Source organism: Humulus lupulus, chromosome 2 (genome assembly GCF_963169125.1).
Source record: "Humulus lupulus chromosome 2, drHumLupu1.1, whole genome shotgun sequence".
NCBI lineage: Eukaryota > Viridiplantae > Streptophyta > Magnoliopsida > Rosales > Cannabaceae > Humulus > Humulus lupulus.
The window spans coordinates 177,546,823-177,557,648 of NC_084794.1; positions in this window are offsets into that span (position 1 = coordinate 177,546,823).

The following is a 10,826-nucleotide window of genomic DNA, read 5'->3' on the forward strand; positions in this document are numbered from 1 at the left end:
GCACACATGAATCTCACCAACGCAAACCGCATATCCTGCGTTTCGTTTCTTCTAAAGAAGGATGCTAGAATCTGGTGGGATTTAGTACAGCAGACTCACGATGTCGCCACCATGACATGGACTAGATTTGTGGAGCTCTTTCACAAGAAATATTACAACTCAGCAGTCATCGCTACGAGGGTATAAGAGTTCACCAGTCTGAAGCAGGGAAACTTAACAGTAGCAAAGTATGCACGACAGTTCAACCGACTAGCCAAGTTTGCACCAGAGTTGGTCCCAACTGATTTCCTGAGGGTCACCAAGTTCGTAAGGGTACTTAGACCAAAGATTGAGTTAGGAGTCAAACTAGCAAACCCTAGAACCACTTCTTACACCAATGCTCTAGAAATGGCTATAGAAGTGGAAAGGCTTCAGGCGAATGTTAGTAAGGAGGAGGCCAGTAAGCCTGAACCTAAACAGCAGAATCAACCTCAGAATGGTCAGAACCACAACAACAATCATCAACATAGCAAAAATAATGGCTAGAATAGAAGGCATCCTGACAATAAGCAATCTGACAATGACAAAAGAGCACAGACAAACAATGAAAGTAATAGATCGAGTTATGTATAATACCCGTAGTGCTCCAAATGCCAAAAGAAACATCTTGGTGAGTGTCGTGCAAACACTAAAGGATGTTACAATTGTGGTCAGGAAGGTCATTGGAAGAAGGAATGTCCACAACTCAAGCGAGAAGATAAGAGGGACAATAAGATGGTTCCAGCCAGAGTCTTTGCCTTGATCCAGGGAGAAGCTGAAGCTAGTAACAAAGTGGTCACTGGTCAGATTCCTATCCTCGATAATATATGTTCAGTATTATTTGATTCGAGAGCAACTCACTCGTATATCTTGTTAGGAATGATAGAGAAATTAGACAAACCTCGTGAAAGATTTAGAACTAGGTTTGAAACAAAATTGCTTTCGGGCGAAGTAGTCCTATCATCACGGATAGTACGAGGCGTACCGATCAAAATTGAGGACGTAGAACAAGAAGGAGACCTGATAGAGCTAGAGATCAAAGAATTCGACATCATACTGGGCATGGATTGGCTAGCAAGGCATGGCGCAACAATCGGCTGTAGATGTAAGCAAGTGATGTTCGAAACTCCTGACGGTCAGAGACTATGTTTTATGGGAAAGGTTTCAGGCCTACGAACACGCTTATTTCATCTCTCAAAGCTCAAAGGATGATTGAGAAAGGATGTCACGCATTCTTAGCAAACATCATGGATAACACCCCTAAAGGTTGGATACGTATGCATGATAAAAGAATTCCCAGAAGTATTTCCTGACGACTTACCAGGGTTGCCGCCATCTCGGGAAATTGACTTCACCATCGAACTAGTACCAGGAACCGAGCCTATCTCAAAGGCACCATACCGGATGGCACCTACTGAACTCAAGGATTTTAAGACGCAGCTATAAGAACTCCTGGACTTGGGTTTCATTTAACCAAGCCATTCGCCATGGGGAGCCCAGTTCTATTTGTGAAGAAGAAGGACGGAAGCATGCGGATGTGTATAGACTACCGCGAGCTGAATAAGGTGACAATCAAGAATAAGTACTCGCTACCCCAGATCAATGACTTGTTTGATCAACTCCGAGGAGGGACCGTGTTTTCTAATATTGATTTAAGGTTCGGGTATCACCAACTCAAGGTACAGGAAGAAGATATTCCTAAGACAGCCTTTAGAACTCGATATGGACATTATGAGTTTCTAGTTATGTTTTTTTGTCTTACCAACGCTTCAGCCGCATTTATGGATTTAATGAATCGGGTATTCAAGGATTACTGGGACAAATTCGTCGTAGTGTTCATCGAAGATATTTTGGTGTACTTTAAGAACGAAGTCGAGCACAAGGAACATTTAAGAATGACCATGCTGCAACTAAAGGAGCATCAACTTTACGCCAAGTTCAAGAAGTGAAAACTTTGGCTATTGCATGTAGCGTTCCTCAGCCACATAGTATCCAAGGACGGAATTGCAGTAGACCCAGCTAAGGTAGAGGCTGTGAAGGATTGGCCAAGACCTAAGAATGCGTCAGAGGTTAGAAGTTTTCTCGGGCTAGCAGGCTGTTATCGAAGGTTTGTAGAAGGCTTTTCTAAGATAGCCACTTTGCTTACCAACCTGACCCGGAAACAGTAGAAGTTCAACTGGATGGATAGATGTGAAGAGAGCTTCCAATTGCTTAAGGATAAGTTATGCTCAACACCAGTATTTTGTGTACCGACACCCAACGACAAGTTAGTAGTATATTGTGATGCGTCGAAACATGGTTTGGGTTGTGTGCTGATGCAAAATGACAAAGTGATAGCCTACACGTCAAGGCAGCTAAAGGAATACGAGCAACGCTATCCAACGCACGATATGGAGTTGGCAGCGGTGGTCTTCACATTGAAAATCAGGTGCCACTATCTTTATGGAGAACGGTGTGAGATTTATACGAACCACAAGAGCTTAAAGAATTTCTTCACACAGAAGGAGCTCAACATGAGGCAGCGTAAGTGGTTAGAACTAGTAAAGGATTATGACTGTGAAATCGTATACCACCCAGGAAAAGCAAACGTAGTAACTGATGCGCTATGTAGGAAGATTTACGGGAATCTAACAGCAATATCCGGAATAGAAACCCGCTTTAGCAAGAGCTGATCAATGCCAGAATAGAAGTAGTCATTGGTAAACTGGCTAACTTATCCATCCAGACAAATCTGTTAGAAGATATACGGATCGAGCAAGGGCATTATGACACATTAGTTGCACATATGGATGCGGTCAAAGAAGGCAAGGCCACATATTTCTCTATATCAAGACAGGGGTTCTTAAGATATAAGGATCGGGTATGCGTGTCGAATGACTATGGAATTAAGATTAATATTTAAGAAGAGGCACACACTACCCCATACTCAGTTCACCCAGAGTCGACCAAGATGACTCACGACCTTAAGGCATTGTATTAGTGGCTAGGAATGAAGAAAGACGTAGCAGAATATGTGTATAAATGCTTAGTGTGCAGCAAGTGAAAGTAGAAAATTAGCGGTCTACAGGCTTATTGCAACCGGTTAGTATCCCAGAATTGAAGTGGGAAGACATAGCCATGAACTTCGTGACAGGACTACCACGAACAAGTAAGCAGCACGACTCAACTTGGGTAGTAGTAGATAGACTAACCAAGTCAGCTCACTTCTTGCCTATCAAGACTACATACAAAGCAGATCAGTACGCGGACATTTATGTCTGAGAAATAGTACGACTGCATGGAATCCCTAAGACCATAGTATCTGATAGAGGATTAGTGTTTACATCGAGATTTTAGGGAAGCTTGCAGCAAGCCATGGGTACCAAGTTAAGTCTTAGTATGACATTTCATCCTCAGACCGACAGTCAGTCTGAGCGTACCATACACATTTTAGAAGATATGTTGCACGCTTGTGTACTAGACTTCGGAGGATCGTGGACTAAGTATTTGCCACTGATAGAATTCTCCTACAACAATAGCTACCAGTCAATGATCAGTATGGCACCCTATGAGTTACTTTATGGAAGAAGGTTTCGATCGCCGTTACATTGAGACGAGGTAGGAGAAAGGCAACTCCTTGGACCCGAAGCTGTTAGAGAGGCTCAGGATGCAGTAGCGCTGATTAGAAAGCGTATGCTCGCTGCTCAAAGTCGACAGAAAAGTTATGCGGATTCCAAGCGGCGTGATGTGGAATTCAAAGTCAAAGATCAAGTCTTCTTAAAGATATCTCCTATGAAAGGTGTGAAGTGGTTTGGGAAGAAAAGCAAACTTAGTCCCCGATTTATAGGCCCTTTTGAGATATTGGACAAGTTGGGAACAGTTGCATATAGATTAGCCCTACCGCCAGCTCTAGTAGATAGCCACAATGTGTTTCACATCTCGATGCTGCGTAGATATGTGTCAGACCCATCTCACGTCCTCAAGTATGATACGATAGCACTCCAGAAAGACTTGAGTTACGAAGAACGACCGATTAGCATCCTAGATAGAAGAATGAAGGATTTACGGTCTAAGAGTATTCTGATAGTCAAGGTCCTATGGAGTGTAGCTCTGAATGGGAGGCAACGTGGGAGTTAAAGGGAGACATGTTAGCATAGTATCTGGAATTGTTTGGTAAGTAAATTTCTCGGACGAAATTATTTTTAGTAGGGGAGAATTGTAGCATCCTAGAATTTTTACTTAGCTAGATAATAGTAAAAGAAAGATCTAGAAGCTCCAGAACCTTCCAGGAGCTGTTAGGATTTTGTTTTGACTCAATCAAAGCTGTTTAATCAATTCAAAATATGCTGAAAAAGTACAAATACATGTTTGATATATCAATGTATGCCGATATATCGCCCCTGGTTCAATTTTTTTTAAAGTTTCAGATTTTTAAATTTAAAAATGGCCTTAATCACTTAGACCTGCCTTTGAACGATTTTGACCGAGTTCTAAGCATCTGTTGAATGAAAATTCAAATCATTTTCGTTTTATATTCATTTATTTATTCAAATTAAAAAGGGGTTAATTTCACTCCTTGAACTCTATAAATAGGGCATAGTACTCAGTCATTTTTTTCATTCTTCAAGTATTCTTCAGGGCCTCAAGTTGCTAAGGTTACTATAGAGACAAATACTTGGGTTTTGGGTTAAAAGCTTTTCCAATCTAAGCTTTTCTAAAAACTTGGGAAGTGAGATATTGAGTTATTTCGGTATCGAGGTATAGATCAAGTCATAAGATCATTCAAGGTATTCATATCTTTAAGTTCAATTCTTCATGGTTCTTTAGTTTTCTTTTATTTTCTTTCAAATCCTAACTCTTGTTTATGATTCTTGATTAGGTGTTTAAGCTTCTTGAAACTAAAGGTTCTTTTTGGTAAGTTTCAACTAGGATGGTTTAGTTTTCTTTTCATCTCTTTTCTTTAGAAACTCACCATCCTTAATGTTGGTTTCAGGAGTGTTCCAAATCCTTTTCTTATCTCCATATCTCGATTTTTGGTAAGGAAACTAGGTTAGATTATATGTGTTTATATGTTTATGTTATGATATGTTTTATGCTATGGTATGTATATGTATAAATTATGTTATGTAGTCACTTAGGGCTTATAGTTTCTTAGATAGCAAACCCCAATATTTTTATGTCGCTTGGGGCTTATAGTTGCTTAGATAGCAAACCCTAAGATTTTTATCATTGTCGTGGGTTAGAGTTATGATTTACCCTACCTCGATTAGTAGATAGAGGACCTAGATGGGTTATCATATAATACCTTGTGATCTAACCTACCTCGATTAGTAGACTGAGGACCTAGATGGTTTTATCACATGCCACGTTAATGAGTTAATGGCCATTAATATTGTAGTCCTATATGATATATTTTTCTTATAGTATATGTATATGATATAGTCTTATGTTTATGATTTATGATGTATGTTGTTAGTAGATTTTCCTTGTTGGGCATTAGGCTCACTCCTTTATTTTTTTAGCTTGATGCAGGAAAATGAACATGGAATGCAGAAAAGATTCGTGGCAGCTTGGCATGTGTGTTGAGGATGAATGAATTGAATGGACTGCGTGACGATTGAGGATGACGTTTTTTTTTTTTAGTTTTTTAACTTATGTTTGATATATTTCCACATTTAGTATTTAAACAATTAAAGTTTATGTTTTATGTTTTATAAACAATGGGATCCCATACCATAACACATTTTATATTCTTACCTTATTTTGTATGGTACAATATTTTGGGTTTTAAATAAAGTTATGTTATTTTTTTTATGTATGTATTCAAATTAGTAGCTATGTCATAGTAGTTTTTAATGGTCCGAGGTCTTAGAAATAGTCAGGTCATTACACTATGTTTTTAGTCTTTGTGGCTAGGATTTTTTAAGTTTTGAATTGGGAAAATTGTTAAGTTTTCTCTTAATTGTTGTGTAATTAAATGTTGTGGGTTGATTTTCATTGTGAGTAAAGATTTTGGAAATATGTAAATTTGATTCTACCAATGAGTTTTGCATCATTTACTATACATTTTTGAAGAACTTCTAATGAACACTTTTAGTGAATGCAAACTTTTTTTAGCATTCAGTGAATATAATTTTTGTTTGGGAAGTTTTATTTTTAGAAAATGTTTTTGGATTTCGAAATTTTTGGGTATATTATTAATAAAAGTTAATAATATTAATATGTATATATATAAATATTAATCATTAAATTTGGATAATAAAAAAATATGACAAAATATACGACGTCTCTTAGGGGAGACATGGCAAGCTTCCAACGTCTCCCCCAGGCAGACGTCGTAGGTGCCTCTCTGACACGGGAGACATTGGAATTCTGTCATGTCGCCCCAAGGGAGATGTCATAGGGCCACCTACGATTGCTCTTCCATCAAAGTCTCCTCTTATAGGAGACATTCTAGACCTACAATGACTCTCATATGGAGTCACAAAACTCCTATTTTGTTGCAGTGAAAGAACAATAAAAATTATTAAAAATAAGAAATCATATTTAGGACTTTAAAATCATTCTTAAAATTAAGTACAAGAATAAAAATGAAACTAAATTTTACTAAGAGAAAAAAAAATGTAGAAAGAGTTTCTCAAAGAGAGAGAGTGTATTTTTTTAAATAGAGACCGAAGACCTCTATTTATAATAGTCTCACAATAACTTAAAATAATAAAAATAGAATTTAAAACTTAAAGTAATAAATATTAATTTTTTAGTTTCATCTTTGTGTGATGTCTTACAATTTCGTATTTGTGTAGAGAAATATCAGTGCCAAATTGTTGCAAAATTGGAGTTACAAAGCATGTATTTTTCGTGTATTAAAAAGTTGAAGAAGAGCACTCCCACTTGCGTGTGAGAGTCACTCTTCTTCTTAGAGCTGTAAATACGGGTCGGGCTTTTGAGCACGACACGAAACCGGCACGAGCCCGGGAGGCATGAGCACGACATGGCACGAAAAAATATGGGCTTGGGCCGGCACGGCACGAAAAAATATGGGCTTGGGCCAAGCACGGCACGACACGGGCTTAGCACGGCACGGCACGACAAGCCCAAAGGCACGACACGGGCTTAGCACGGCACGGTACGACAAGCCCAAAGGCACGACACAAAAGCACGAACAAACTAGCCCGAAAGCACGACACGATAAAAAACCCGACATTTTGACATTAATAATCATAATAAATTTTTATTTGTCAATAATTAATAAATTAAAATGATAATATATGTCTTATTTTTCTCAATGTTTATATTTTTATAATTATATTAATTTATTTTAAGATTTTTTAGTTAATTTTTTAGCATTTATTAGTAGGTATTAAAATTCTAATAATTATCTTTGATATAATTTTGTGTAAAATATTGTTAAAAAGTATATAAAAATATCTAAAATTATAATTTAAACAAAGAAATGTATTTGGTTTGGTGGTAAGTCCATTGATGGTTAAAGAGGAGGTGGAGGGTTCAATTCTCCATCCTCACATTTTTTAGCAAAAAAAGAGTGGGCCTAAAAGTGGGCCCGAATAAGGAAAGTGGGCCGGCCCGACACGGCACGACATGGGCCGTGCTGGGCCTACTCTTTCAAAAATAGGCTGGCCCAGCCCAGCACGAATTGAATATGGGCCGAGCCCGACCCGGCCCGAATTTATTAGAGGCACAAAAATGTGGGCCGGGCCGGGCCGGCCCACATTTACAGCTCTACTTCTTCTTATTGGTGTGTATGACTCACTCTTAAGTGAAGAGAGTGAAAGTTGAAACTGCGTGGGACCCACACACTTACAAAGGCTGCTGGTGAAGAGAACTCCATGACTCGCACGTAGATGCTACTTGCACGTGGGCCCAGGGATTGGCTCGGCGGCTTGGCTCCCACTCATCTTGGACTGCAAAGAGTTTGTACTGGGATTTCCTTCAAGTGGACACAAGCTTTGGGCCTATTTTATTCATTTACTACTTCATTAATACTTTCTACAAAAATATCACATTTATATAATTAAATTAAAATCAATTATTTCCAAACTAAACATATATCAAATAAATTAATGAAAATGCTAATTAAAACTCAATCTATTTTAATACTAATAAATGTGGATTTTAACTCTTAAAAATTCTATATATCCCAAGAATCACAAAATACCAAAATCTAAATTATAATTATTAACATAACTAATAACTAAGAATATCTAAGATTAAGGAAATTAAAAATATATGATCCAAAACTTCACTTATCAAATTCATCCTCACTTAGAATTTACTAGTCCCTTAGAAAAGACAATAAACAATAACCAACACAAAAGCTATAAAACAATGGTCTTGTCAAAAGTAATACTTCTCTCAAAGATTGCATAAATATATGATTATAATAAAAATCTACATCACACTCCTTAGAATTTCAATTCAAGTATGATCCCTTCTTAAACTCATTTCTTGTATGTATATAATCAAATTCATTGCATCACTTGCACCCAAATCAATATATACATGCCAAAACTAAATTAAAATGGTCTCATATATACATATATATATATATTGTTAATAACATTCAGTCCATAATATTATTATTTAATCATTCTCCACTATTGTAAGTACACAATTAAAAAAAAACAATCGGACTTTATAGGCTTGTAATGTATGGCTAAGGTTAAAGATATATAAGAAAGACAATTTAGGCTCAAATAGCACCATAGCATACATTTTCTTCTACATTAGATCCTTACATATATTCCTCAATAATTTCTAAAATAATTCCCCATTTTTTCTTTTCAATCTCAATATTTCCCCCACACTTAAATTGTTGCAAGTATTTTTTTCACTCTTTTTTTCTTTTGTTTTTCTTTCAATTTTCTTTCAATAACTGCCGCCTACTGCATTTGGTCCGTCGAAAATTGTCATCCCAACCCCCAAGCTTGAAATCGCCATTATTCAACCTTCCAAACGATAACCCCCATCACTCGACCCCTCTCTCTCTCTCTCTCTCTCTCTCTCTGTCTTTCACCTTCTCTCTCTCTCTCTCTCTCCTCATTGGATTTGACGTCGGCCACATCTGCATTGCCGCCTCCTTGACAATGCCGGCACCACCACGGTAGCACCTCCTCCACCACCACCTATATATATAACTATATATATTTGTTTATTTGTTTTTTTTCTGCTTTTTTTTAATTTTGAGTTTATAGATACTGTAATGCCCCGAAATCTCTAATGCGGTTTAATGGCTGGATTAGTAGGCCGGGAGGGCCATAATTGCTTTATTATGCCATTAAATGATTATATGCATGTTTATGTGAATTATATTATAATATGATGTTAAATGCATGCATGTAGGTCCACATTTCATTACAAAGGATATTTTGGTAATTTGGACCATTGAGAGCATATTTGTATATTTTGGTGCATGTTTGTGATTAATTGTTGAGGCCACATTATAATGTGGATTTTTTCGAGCTATTTGGCATGAGACGATCTTTGAATATAAATTGTCGGTTTGGTCATAATAGGCTTAAGCTTGGGGCTCGGGATGATTTTAAGGATTAGAGCGTTGCCAAGAATTAAAGGGTAACGGGATATGAATTATTGGTGTTTGAGAATATTGAGATTAACAGGAATCGGAGAGTGTTAATTATATAAAAGAAATAGGTGGAAAGGTCAATTTTACCCTTGGGGATCTTTAGAAAGCCTTAAGTGACCTAGGGGCAAAAGGGTCTTTTCACCATGTGATATGTTTAAATCCATTGAAGGCTGTAGAAGGAAGGGGAAAAACAGGGTATCAAAGTTTGCTGTCGTGCACCATTTCTCTTAATTTTCTCTTTGGATTTTTAACTTAAGTTGAGGAACCAAGCTTGGGAAATAAGTCTTGAGGGCTTGGGAGTGTGTTCCACCATTGAAGAGCATCATAATCTGAGCTTGAGGTAAGATTCTAGCCATTAAATTTCTGGTTTGCTACGTTTTAGTTATGGAATTTAGTTGAGATTTCTAGGTTGGTTGATTGGTTTTATTGGGAGTTTTGGCTAGGGTTCTTGTGGTTGTGATGCCTAGGACATGTGGGGATGGTTTTTGGGTTCATATGGCACTTAATTTGAGGTTTGGAAGCATTGGAATCACGTTGGAAATGGAGGAGTCGAAGGGAGAAGATTCAGGGGCAAATCAAGCTGGGTGTAGCGCTACAACGCCCACAAGGGGGCACTACAACGCTACCCAGGGTTTGGTTTTGGGCATTTTGGTTCTGAGATGAGCGCTGGGGTGCTAGTGAGTAGTGCTGGGGCGCTACTCTATTCCTTCAGAATCCCGTTTTGAGTGTTTTTAAGGGTTTTTGGCTCGGGGTTTAAATCCTTAAGGCCCAGGATCGAATCTACTCACCGTGTGGGTACGTTTCGGAGTCCCGAGAGTGGGGTTTAGGTCAAGACCCTTTCATTTTTTATTTTCATTAATGGAGGTTATAATTGGTTATGATTAAGTAACCGCTAAGGAATCAAAAGGTCAATCGTTCTCAGGGGTCATTCTTGTTCTATTTCTCGCTCGAACTAGAGGTAAGAAAAATGCACCCTATATATATGACATGCATGGCTATTGTTGAGGCTTTTTGAGTGTTTAAATGTGGACATGGATTGCATATTAAATGCTAGCAGATGTTGTTTACTTGTGTATGGTACTGACTATTCAGAATCGGCATTGGTCGCGTATTACTGACCTAAGAGTCAAGAACGGCATAAGTGTTGAGAACGCAGAGCCGATAAAAGATTAGATCTAATCGATATCAGCACTGAATGACTCTAGGAGCATTAATGTTGGACTGA